Source organism: Pteropus medius, unplaced genomic scaffold, assembly GCF_902729225.1.
Source record: "Pteropus medius unplaced genomic scaffold, Ma_sr-lr_union100, whole genome shotgun sequence".
Classification (NCBI taxonomy): domain Eukaryota; kingdom Metazoa; phylum Chordata; class Mammalia; order Chiroptera; family Pteropodidae; genus Pteropus; species Pteropus medius.
In genome coordinates this window covers 2,108,339-2,119,545 of record NW_024350319.1, presented here as the reverse complement: position 1 = coordinate 2,119,545, position 11,207 = coordinate 2,108,339, and positions in this window count along the sequence as shown.

Below are 11,207 nucleotides of genomic sequence, written 5' to 3'. Positions count from 1 at the left end.
AGAAGCAATTTAGCTTTTCCCTGTTTTTTACCCAATGGTGCTATGTCCTAATCCCTCCCCCCTTCTAGGCTTACTATAATGAAATGGTCCAAACCTCTGTCGTTTGAGAGGCTAATGGCCACCTTTCAGACAGAATTAATCAGTTGGATGAACAGTAAGCTCCAAACTTTAGAATAAGCTTTCTCTAGAGTTCTCAAATCCCAGTGAACACGTTACTTGTGTTTCTCCCATCACAGAGTCATTCCTTAGGAGGAGTTCAGCAGCAATCCCAGCAAGAAAAAGGTCTTTGCAGTTCCGATGGGTAAAAATCCAAAAACATGTCATTTGGGAAAGAAATTCAAATTATGCCCATGGAGAAGAAAGGCTATGGAATAGATTTGTGACCTAGAGGTAGTATTTAAAATGAACTCTAACATTTTCATTTCATTGATATTGTTTTATCATGAGGTCCTACTTACGTTTGTAAACATTTCTTTATTAAATCTCCTCCATGTTTTTAAAAACATAAGCAGCAAAACTGGTGTAGGTAAACAAACAAACAAACAAACAAATAAACAAATAAATAAAAAGAGCACTATCATAGTGGCAAGATCAGGGATTTAGCCCCAGCTTTATCACTCACTAATGGTGAAGGTTTGGGCACATCAATAAACCTCTTCAGGGCCTGGCTTCCTCATCTGTGACATACAGATAATATTATGAGCATTTTTAACCTCAGGATCAAATGGAGCAAGAATGACAGCCGCAAGAAGAATGTGAAAGTGGTTTGAAGATCATGATGATCTCCGACTTGGTCTCCCAGAGCCGAAACTTCTTACAGCACTGGGAACATAGCAGGCCTTCAGGAAATACTTACTTGTTGGTCAAGTTGGCTTCTTAAAATAATGGGAAAAAAGTGTCCTTAAATTACAAAAAATTTACAAAAATCCACTGATCCGATATTTATTGGTGAATGTTGCATCCACGTGAGGCATAAAATATAATTGTAGCTTATACTGTGATCCACTCAGGAGCAAACAAACACTTTTCTTATGAGTGTTTTAGGAGATTCTAATCACACATGCGCATGTACACATACATATTAACTCTCTTTTACTCGGGAGAAAATGAGGCCTAATTGTAGTATCAATAGCTATTAATAACTGGATCTTCAGAGCTCACCTACTTAAATGTTATGTCAACCAGTACTGCCATGTTTGGGTGAGGAACCCCAGTAAGAAAGTCAGAAGTTCAGAGAATAGGCCATTTATGAAGAATATATTTGGCTACTAGAAACGAGGCTGTGTAATGACTAGTAACTGTGATTGTCCATCCAGCGAGGATGGAGAGATAGCCTTGGCATAGAGTCACTTTCATAATAGAACTAAGACCCTCCGGGAAATCAAAAACATAAAGCAGAGTAAAGGCCTTGAGGACAGGGTCTGTGTCTAATTCATCTTTATAGTCACAGCTACTCATTCACACCCTGTAGGCATCTAATAAATGTTTGATGCACATATCAATTAAGTGAGTGACTAGAGAATAGAGAGAGTTCTGGACTGGGAGTCGGGAGATGTGGATCCTAACCCACACTCTATCCATCAGCTATGTAAGCATGGGGAAGTCATTTCAAATCTCTGTCCCTCACATATGAAATGAGAGGGTTGGATAAATCTGCAGCCCACAATCAATAAAATGAAGCAAACTGGCTAATCTTTGAGCTACTGTAGTCGCCTCTCCATCCTTAAAATGGTTTTCAAGTTCCTTGGTGGGCAAGAAGAAGTGAGGCAAGCCAGCAGGGATATTATAGGATGCATCCGGGAATGCAGTCTGTGTGCCTACCACATACCCAGGACTAAATTGGTAATTTTTCCTTTCATGGTCAGTATCTCAGGAAGTCTTGAGTAAAGGAAAACCGAAGTCCCAGAAAATGAAACTATTGGCTTTGGCTAGCCACTCTATTGTTGCAAGATGAACCTGTTAACTGCAAGCATGGAATAGGACCCTTGGAAGTCTTCTCACATGATTGAAGAAGGTAAAAAACAAGAACACTAGAGTAAAGACATTCCTTCTGGATGCCCATGTATATGCAATAGAGCAAATGATCCCATATGCATTTGGTTGGATTTTGATATTTATGCCTTTCAGGATTCAATATTATAGCATGTTATTTTTCCTTGTAATATTTTCATCTTGCAATAAAATTTATTAATATTAAAAAGTATGACAGGACCAGCTACCATGAACACAGTGCTTTCCACTTCACTGTTTTCGGATCCATGTAAAAAATGTTTCAGGTCACAACGATGCTCTCAGAGGAACCATTCCAGGTGGAAGGCTGAGAAGAAGATATCTCAAATTCCATTGTGTAGAATCTCATCTCAATTTGTCAGGGAAGGTTTCTAAAGTGAAAATCCAAAAAAAGTCACGTGTGACATTCACCTGACTGGCCACGTACAGGTTTAACTGGAGCATTCTGAGATTGTGTAATTAGTGGAAGAGCACGAGCTTTAAAGGCTTGGGTTCAAATCCGGACTCTGCTCCATAAGAGTTGAATGACTTTGAACAGGTGACTGAATTTATTTATTTATTTTTATGGGTAGTAGTTTATTTATCTTTAAAATGGAAGCAATAATCTTTCCCATAGGTTCAATGTTAGAATGCAAAAAAAAAAAAACCCGTGAAACATCTAGCGCACAGTAGGGGTTCTATAAATGTTAACCTTCCTCTTTTCTCCAGAAAGCTCTGCCCTTCTGTGGTCTGTGGTCTACTCTGTACTCCATCACTGAACAAACTAAATGATATCTATTAGTTAATTAGGCAAGCTTTTCCTTATCCTGATCCCACTTAGCAAAATGCATTCTCTTTCCCCCCAAATATATTCTTCCTCCTATTTTCAAAATTTTAACAAAGAGCCCACCCAGCCTGATATGACAATAATGACTTAGGGTTAATCTTAAATTTGAGAACAAAAGTCAGTGTGAGAACAAAAGTATATTGGTATATTGACTCTTGATAAACTTAATAAGATATTACCTTTGTATGGTGTCATAAGATTTATCATTCTCTTATATATGCTCTCTAACTGTATATCTGAGAAGTTTAGGATAAGGAGTGAGTGCACTTTGAAATGATACCTAAATTCATTAACAAATGAGTAAAACAGCTTTTGGCATACTTTTACATGCAATGGAGTAGGTGACAACAGAACAACCCTGTTCATACCATGTGAAATATAAGGTAAGCAACCATGATGGGCTGATCATCTGGATCATTTAATTCTACTAAAAAGATTTAGAATGAATGTTATAATAGAGAGGCTTTTGGAAAAAATAAATGAGAAAGCAAAGGCTAGGTGAGAACACTCTTACGAGAATCTCTTTTCACTCTTATTGTTTGAATAAAAATAAAGCAACACATTATTTTATTTGTTTTGGTTTGTGGAAGAGTTTAAGAACTTCTTTTTAAAATTCACTTCTTTGTTTTGTTTTTCAGGTAGAAATGTAGTATTGAGAGATGTCAATTAGCTAATGAAATTCGAAAAAGCTTAAAACAATGCCTTCATTATGTGGCACAACACATTACTTATAAAAGTACTAAAAATGTGAAAGGCTCAGAATGAAACCTTGGAATATAAACATTCATTCATGAAATGGGAAACAGTAAAGGACATTAGGTAATAATGGATTTTCCATCCTTATTGACATTACACAAGATCTTTATAGCGGAAGGGAGTAGAACAACTCTAGAACACTGAGAAATTCAATCATTTTCCCCAAGACTGAATCAGAATCTGTGTGAGTCTACCTAATATTCAGGAAATGGTGATATGGTTAATGGACGTAAAACAAGAAAAGAAACAAAGGAAAAAGAAAGATTCAAATGCCTATATGTGGCAACTCAAAAACAGAACTGAAAAACCTCCATGCAATTAGACAACCTTGAAATGACTGAACTTAATTCTAGTATACTGCCCTGAAATACAGCATTCTTCAGGAAGACAAATGTTTCTACATGCATCTCGAGTCACTGAATGTCAGGGCCTGGTAGTGTCACCTCATAGGTGGGAGCCTAACTTCGGAAGAAAGAAGTTATAGGGAATTATTATGCATATCATGCATACTGAGAAATTTTGTGCAAAACTTGATAATTCATATAAATTAGATCTGTTATAAATTATTGAGGGCCTATTATGAGCTGATGCAACAGACCTGTGCCAACCATACTTCTAAATGCATGACAATGAACAAAGTGACAAAAATTTCGGCCCTTATGGAACACATATTTAATTATTTGACATTTACACAATCCTAACAGCAGCCATAGAAGGTTATTATTACTATTTTGCAGATGAGGAAACTGAGATTTAAAAAAAGTGTAGTTTGCCTAAGGTCGCAGAGCTAGGAACTGGTAAGCCGGAATTCAAATCCAGTTCTGTGCAGCTTCAAAGCCCAAGTTCTTACCTGTTTTGCTCACTATCTCCTATGAGCAACAGAAAATGAATTGTAATGAGAGTCAGCACATCTACTTCAATGAGGAAGAGTATTCTCCATAAAAGTATGATTTCATGTTTGCAGTAAACAGACTACAACTTACTGAGGAGGCAGCTACTTGGTGCCAAGTGCCTACCAATAGGCAGGCTCTCATTCATCCAAAATTTATTAAACAGGTTTGTGTCAAATGTTTGACCAGTTCCTGGGGATATAAAATAAGACATAGCTTTTGCTTTCAAGGAGTCAAGTGAGGAAGAAAAACATATAAATGGGTCATGATAATGCAGCATGATTAGGCTGAGATAAAGATAAGCCCAAGATGCTCAGGCGAGTAAAGAAAAAAGGTCAACATAGCCTGAGGGGAAGAAATGTTGATCCCAGAGCTGAGTCTTAATCAGCTGGAGTTAGCCTGGTGAAGAAACAGGAGGTGGAGTGAGAAAGAACTAAAATGCTCTTATTAGAAAGAGAGAATGACATGTGCAGGGAAGTGAAAGACAGCATGGTGTTCAAGAAACTGCAAGTATTTCAGTGTAAAGGACGGAGTGTGAGAGAGATGCTTCTGAAAACTGGCTGTACTATATTTTAGCAATGTGCATTGGGGGGTGCATATTTCGAGATCCAATAGTGAGTTATAATACTTATTTAATGGGTCTTGACCAGCATTTGTTTAAAACAACAAAAAAACTTGAATAGACTGAAATAGAATACAAAACATCAGGTTTGACATATGTAGTAAAGTACTGTGTCATAAAACGCACACGTGTAGGGACTGAATCTTGATATAAAATGTATGTCTTATTGTGAATTATGATCAAAAAAGTTTGAAAGCCACTGATTTAGTCTACCTTCCAAGGAGTAGAGTGTCCCCCTTGGATCTATTCAACAGGGCTCCCTTGGGACCTCCTATCTATCTATTCCTGTCAGAAGACAGAGTTCATGTGGAACAAATCTGTCCCAGTTTCGTGAACACTTTCCATGCTCCAAAGTCCATGATCTAATTCTAAATCTCAAGTGGATATACAGATAAATTCCAATGACCAGAGCTATTTCTGAAAAGCAATTAATATTTCCGTTTTGAAAAAGTGAGAAAAAATATGCACACAAATGCAGTTCCAATGACTCTAAGAATGTTTAGGGTCAGTAAAAAGTTCTCTGACCCAGGTAGGTATGTTTCTTCACCAAATGAATCACCCAGGTACAGAGCCAATGCATGTGAGTCATGAAATATTCCCTATGTCATATCTTTGTCTTCTCTTCGTTTACACAGGGATTTTTCCTAAAAAACCTTTTTAGATTTTATTCCTCACCTTCTCTTCTAATTCAATCAATCTCTTGCCAGTTTCTATGTTCTTTGATTTTTTTCTTTATGGTAGTCTCCCCTTATCCAAAGTTTTGCTTTCCACAGTTTTAGTCACTACGGTCAGTTGTGGTCCAAAAATGATAAATAGAAAATGCCAGAAATAAACAATTCATAAACTGCATGCTGTTCTGAGTGGCATGATGAAATCTCACAACATCCCACTCCATCCTCCCTGAAATGTTAATTATCTCTTTGTCCAGCGTATCTACACTGTATATGCTACCTGCCCATTAGTCACTTAGTAGTCGTCTCTTGGTTATCAGATAGATTGTCAAGGCATCACAGTGCTTATGTTCAAGTAACCCTTATTTTACTCAATAATGGCCTCAAAGTACAAGAGTAGTGAATCTGGCTATTTAGCTATGCCAAAGAGAAGCCATAATGTGCTTCCTTAAAGTGAAAAGGTGACTATAGTAAAATAAGATATCTATATATATATATATATATAGATATAGATTATGTTCATGTAACTTTATGACAGTATATTGTTATGATTATTCTATTTTATTATTAGTTTTTATTGTTAATCTCTTACTGTACCTAATTTATAAATTAAACTTTATGTTAGGTATGCACATGTAGGAAAAAACATAGCATACAGTATCTAGAGTTTGGCATTATCTATGGTTTCAGGCATTTACTGGGGGTCTTGGAATGTATCTCTGTGGATAAAGGGGAACTACTGTACACTGTTTCATCTTATTTCTTTCTTCTGAATTAATAAAAAGTTAATATACAAAGAAAATTCATATAAGCTATGGCTTTAAAAAAGAAATAATATATTGTTCCTGTTTTGTTTTTTTTTTAATTTATTACTCATCTGTTTGTAAAGCACAAAAGTCAAAGAGCATGTTAACAGAAGTAGTTTAATAAATACTTCTTAACTAAATTATCTGGCTAATTTAGGTTATTAAGATAGTGAGATTGATAAAAACAAGTCAAAAATTCACTCTGGGCCTAAATTAATTAGATTGTTGGCCAGTATCAACAGAATTAATCAGAAATTGTGTTTCCCAGGTCAGCACAAACATTTGTCTATGAATCAGCAACCAGAAGGCAGTGGTGGAAATGACTGATTATCTCTCAAGCCCTAATAATTTACCCTTCTCTAAGAAAAAAATCTCTCTTCTCTGAGCTATAAAAATACCAATTCTATTGGGGAGTTTTTGTTGAATCATAGACTTTTTGAACATGAAAACAATCTTAGAGATTATCTGGTCCAGAGTTTCTAAACCGGCTTAATGGTTGAGAGGTTGAGAACATAAAAATATCACATACCTGGCTCTTATGAAGATTCAAATGGCCCCTTGGTTGGGATTCTATAGTCTTTATATCTATTGAGTAAGATAAGTTTGTCAAGCTTTATTTTCTGTGGTTTCTGAAGATATCTTTCTTTTATTTTTTCAATGAAAATACGATATTAAATATGCTTTAATAAACTGTGTATAGAACTTAGGAATCACTGATGCAGTCTCACTCTCCATTTTACAACCCTGGAAAATGAATCCTAGAGATGGTAAATGATTTTACCTGCATAGACCTGGTACAGTGTGTGTAATGCACATAGCAGACGCCTGATAAATATTCAATTTAACCACCTTTAAAACGGCCATAAAGGAAAAGAGTGAACAAGGAAGTGAAAGACAAGAAATAATTCAATGAGCTACACTTTTGTGGCTAACATTTGCTGGAGAGGGTTATTTTCCAGAAGACTTCAGAATTTGCTCTTAATTTCTGTCACATTTTAGTCACTTTGCCAAGAGCCCTACAGCAAATAGCTGTTACACGTGAGGGGACACTTGTCCAAGCAAGTAGTATAAAAACAAAGCTGCTTTGTTGAGAATGTCCCAGTGCTCGTCCCTCCCGCTCTGACTAACCTCAAGGACCTCAGAAAAAGGTCATTTTGTGAAGTTCTGGCGTGCATATGGGTAAACTTGAATCATCATGTGTCACAATCAGAACCACTAAGCCAAGTGCCACAGACCAGATGACCATGTCATCCCCAAAAAGGTTATTACGGTAGGTCTGGCCTGCTGGGTCACCAGGGTACTCTAGTTGGGTTTGTTTTTTATTTTACCCCCAGGGAGCTGTGGCCCATTGCAAACATCTAAAGCCACTGGGAAAATATCTTGAATCCATACATATTTACTTAGGACAAAAGGACAACAGAAATATTTATGTTACTTTTCTACCTTTTTAGATGTAATTTATGCCTGAGATTCCCTCAGAATTCAGGCATAAATTACATCTAAAAAGGTAGAAGGAAGGGGGAGGAGGTAGAGTTGATTATCTGAGTAATTTGGACACTCAAATGGAAAGAAGTAATTTGGACACACAATAAGGAAAGAAGAACATATTTTATATGGGGCAGGTATTTGAATTATGAATGTTCACTGATTACAGTGATCAAAATTACGGAATACTTGTTCAACTTTCTAGCTCATTCCATTTAATAACATAGCTACCATTTAATGAGCACATACTACTTGGCAGGTATGTACTTAGTGCTTTATGTATACTGTTCTATTCTTATAATAACCATGCAAAGTCAATATTATTAACTTTATCTTTCAAACGGGTAAGTAGTGAAACTGTGATTTATATCCACAGTTATCTGTCTCCAGATAATGAATTGACCTTCTAAGGCTCTAGTATCATTCTAAATTCTCATTTTACCTTTTAGTAGCTGTGTGATCTTGGTTTAGTTACTTAACCTCTCTTCATCTTTATATTCAAAGTAGGGTTAATACTAATCTCTGCCTAAGAATTTGTTATACATGAAACAAGCATATAAAGCACTTAGTTGGCACAGAGTAAGCATTCAATCAGTTATTGGCTTTTATCATTACTATAATGATAGCTTATTAGTAGTATATCTGCAAATAATCTGGACAGTTAAAATGCCCAGATAGCGAGACTGAATTTTTCTTACTCACTTCGATTACCTAGGAATTTGTTATAAAGATCAAATCTCAATTTATAATTACATGAGGGGAAAAGATTAGGTTATTGCCAGTCCATAGGGACCATAGAGCTCAGCTTATGCTGTGTCACATGGTTCGACACATTTGATTTCAGGGGAAATTGTCTTAACATAGGTCACAAGGCTTATAAAAACCAACAATCATAAACTCTTCTCTTTGACAGTCTGGTTGCTCTGAAAAGCAATAAACAAAATCCATAAATTCTATAATCACCCTCAATAAGTTAGTCCCTCATTTTCAGAACATGGGAGAATAGAAACCAGTCTCAATAGAAAATAAAACTCATGTGTTTTCTGAGTAAAATTTATAGAATTGTGGGAACATATGAAAACACATTGATATGCACAATAGCTTGATCTGGCAAGAATGCTCACTGATTTGGTATTATACTATACTTGTTAAAGAGCCTAAGTACTGGAGTCAGATTTCCTGGATTCAACTCTTGGCTTCTCCACTTCTTAGCTTCCCAATCTTAGAGACATTATTTAATCTCGATAAAGTTCAGTTTCTTACCTGTAATACAGACATGGTAAGGATATCTACTTCACTGTATTGTTTTAAAGATTAAAGGCAATATTGCATATAAAAGCACTTAGCCCAGAGCCTGATACAGCACAAGTGCTCAATAAACTTAGCTACTGCTATTTGTTGTCAATCAAAAGGTTTTTATGATCCCCATTCATGAGATCTTGGCAATGGGAAAAGCTAATGGCAATTTCTTGAGTAAGAGAAGTGCCCTTGTCACTGATAGAAACCAGGCAAGCTATGAGGTAGAGTGGGACAGGGCACCCACCTTGGACCTCTTCTGTTTGTAAGATTCAAACTCAGTCAATTTCTATCATTATCCCGATGGGCTGCTGTAGCTCATTCTATATATCATTCTTTCATCGAGGCTGTGGTTCTTCCCTCTGAGCCGGGGCATAAGGGGTAGTGGGGTTGGTGGAGGGCTCCTTGTAGCGAAGTCTCCAAAGCAACTTCATAAAAGTTTACTAGGGGCTAGGATGCTAGTGGGGGTACTAGTGCATATGATTACACCTGGCATTAGAAACTACCCTGATCCTAAATTAAGCTTCGATTAAGTCAGGTCGCTGAAGTGTAAATGCTGAATGTTGTATAAATCCATTTGATTTTGTGTCACATTTATTTTTTATTCATGGGTTCAAATTTCAGATGAGCTCTCAATAATGCCCAGAAGTCCCACTGAGTACTTAAACTTTCTGTGATACTATGTCCTACTTTTTCTCTCCTTAAACTTTTAATCTGCTGCCTCCTCCACAATTTGAACCATGAGAAAGAACTCTCTGTTGTGATTGACTATGTACAGAACTATCTTATAAGATTATTATTAAGATTAAATGAGTTAATAAAGGAAAATTACTTAGAACATTACCTGGCACATAGTAACTCTCAATAAATATTAGACATAATGATGATGATTATTACTTTCTTCCTCCTTCTTTCACCTGAGGAGGCATCCTTGCTCCTGCCAAAAGCCCATCCCTCAACCTACTTACTGGAACTCACTGATCTTTACCTCCTTTGGGATTGTCCCTTTGATTATTCCCCCATTCTCTTCATCAGTAACCTCTCCTTCTCTCTGAATTTTTTTCAGCAACATACAAACACGTGTTACTATCCTTGAGTGTTCAACCCATTCTGAATTTGGCTTCTATCCTTATAAGTCTTATAAATCTGCTTTTGTCAGGATCATCAATAACTTCCAAGTTACCAAAATGAGTGGCCACTTTGCTATCCTCAGTTTACTTCAATACAGCTGATGGCTATCTGCTTCTCAAAATACTCTTCTTTTTCAAGTTCTGTGATACCACACTCACCAGAGTTTCTTCTTACTTCTCTGGTAATTCCATCTCAGTCTTCTTCCCAATCTCCTCTACTCAGTATCTGAATGTTCTTATTTTCCATGAATATAGTCCTGGGCTTGTACACTCCCTGTACACTCTCAATCACGCCCATGGCTTTATTCACAATTTATATACTGGAAACTCCAAATTTAGATCTCTAGCTTAACCTTTCCTATGTCTACATGACATCTCTTCTAGGATGCATTACAACACTCAAATAGCTAAAATCAAACTTGATTCCTTCCCACTCCTCCCTAAAAAATGTCTTCTTCTAAGCATATCCGTTTCAGTCAATGGCATCAACACCCATGCAGTGGCTCAAGCCAGAAGCCTGGATTTCATTTTTGACTCTATTCTTTCTCTTACGGTTTCTATCTTTACCTTTTCCATCTAATCCATTAGCAAGTATTGTCTATTCCATCTCTAAAATATATTGTAACTCTGCTCACTTCTCTGTATGCCTGCTTCTCTACCATCTTAGACTAAGCAAACACCACCTCTTACCTAGGCTGCTTCAACATTCCTTTTA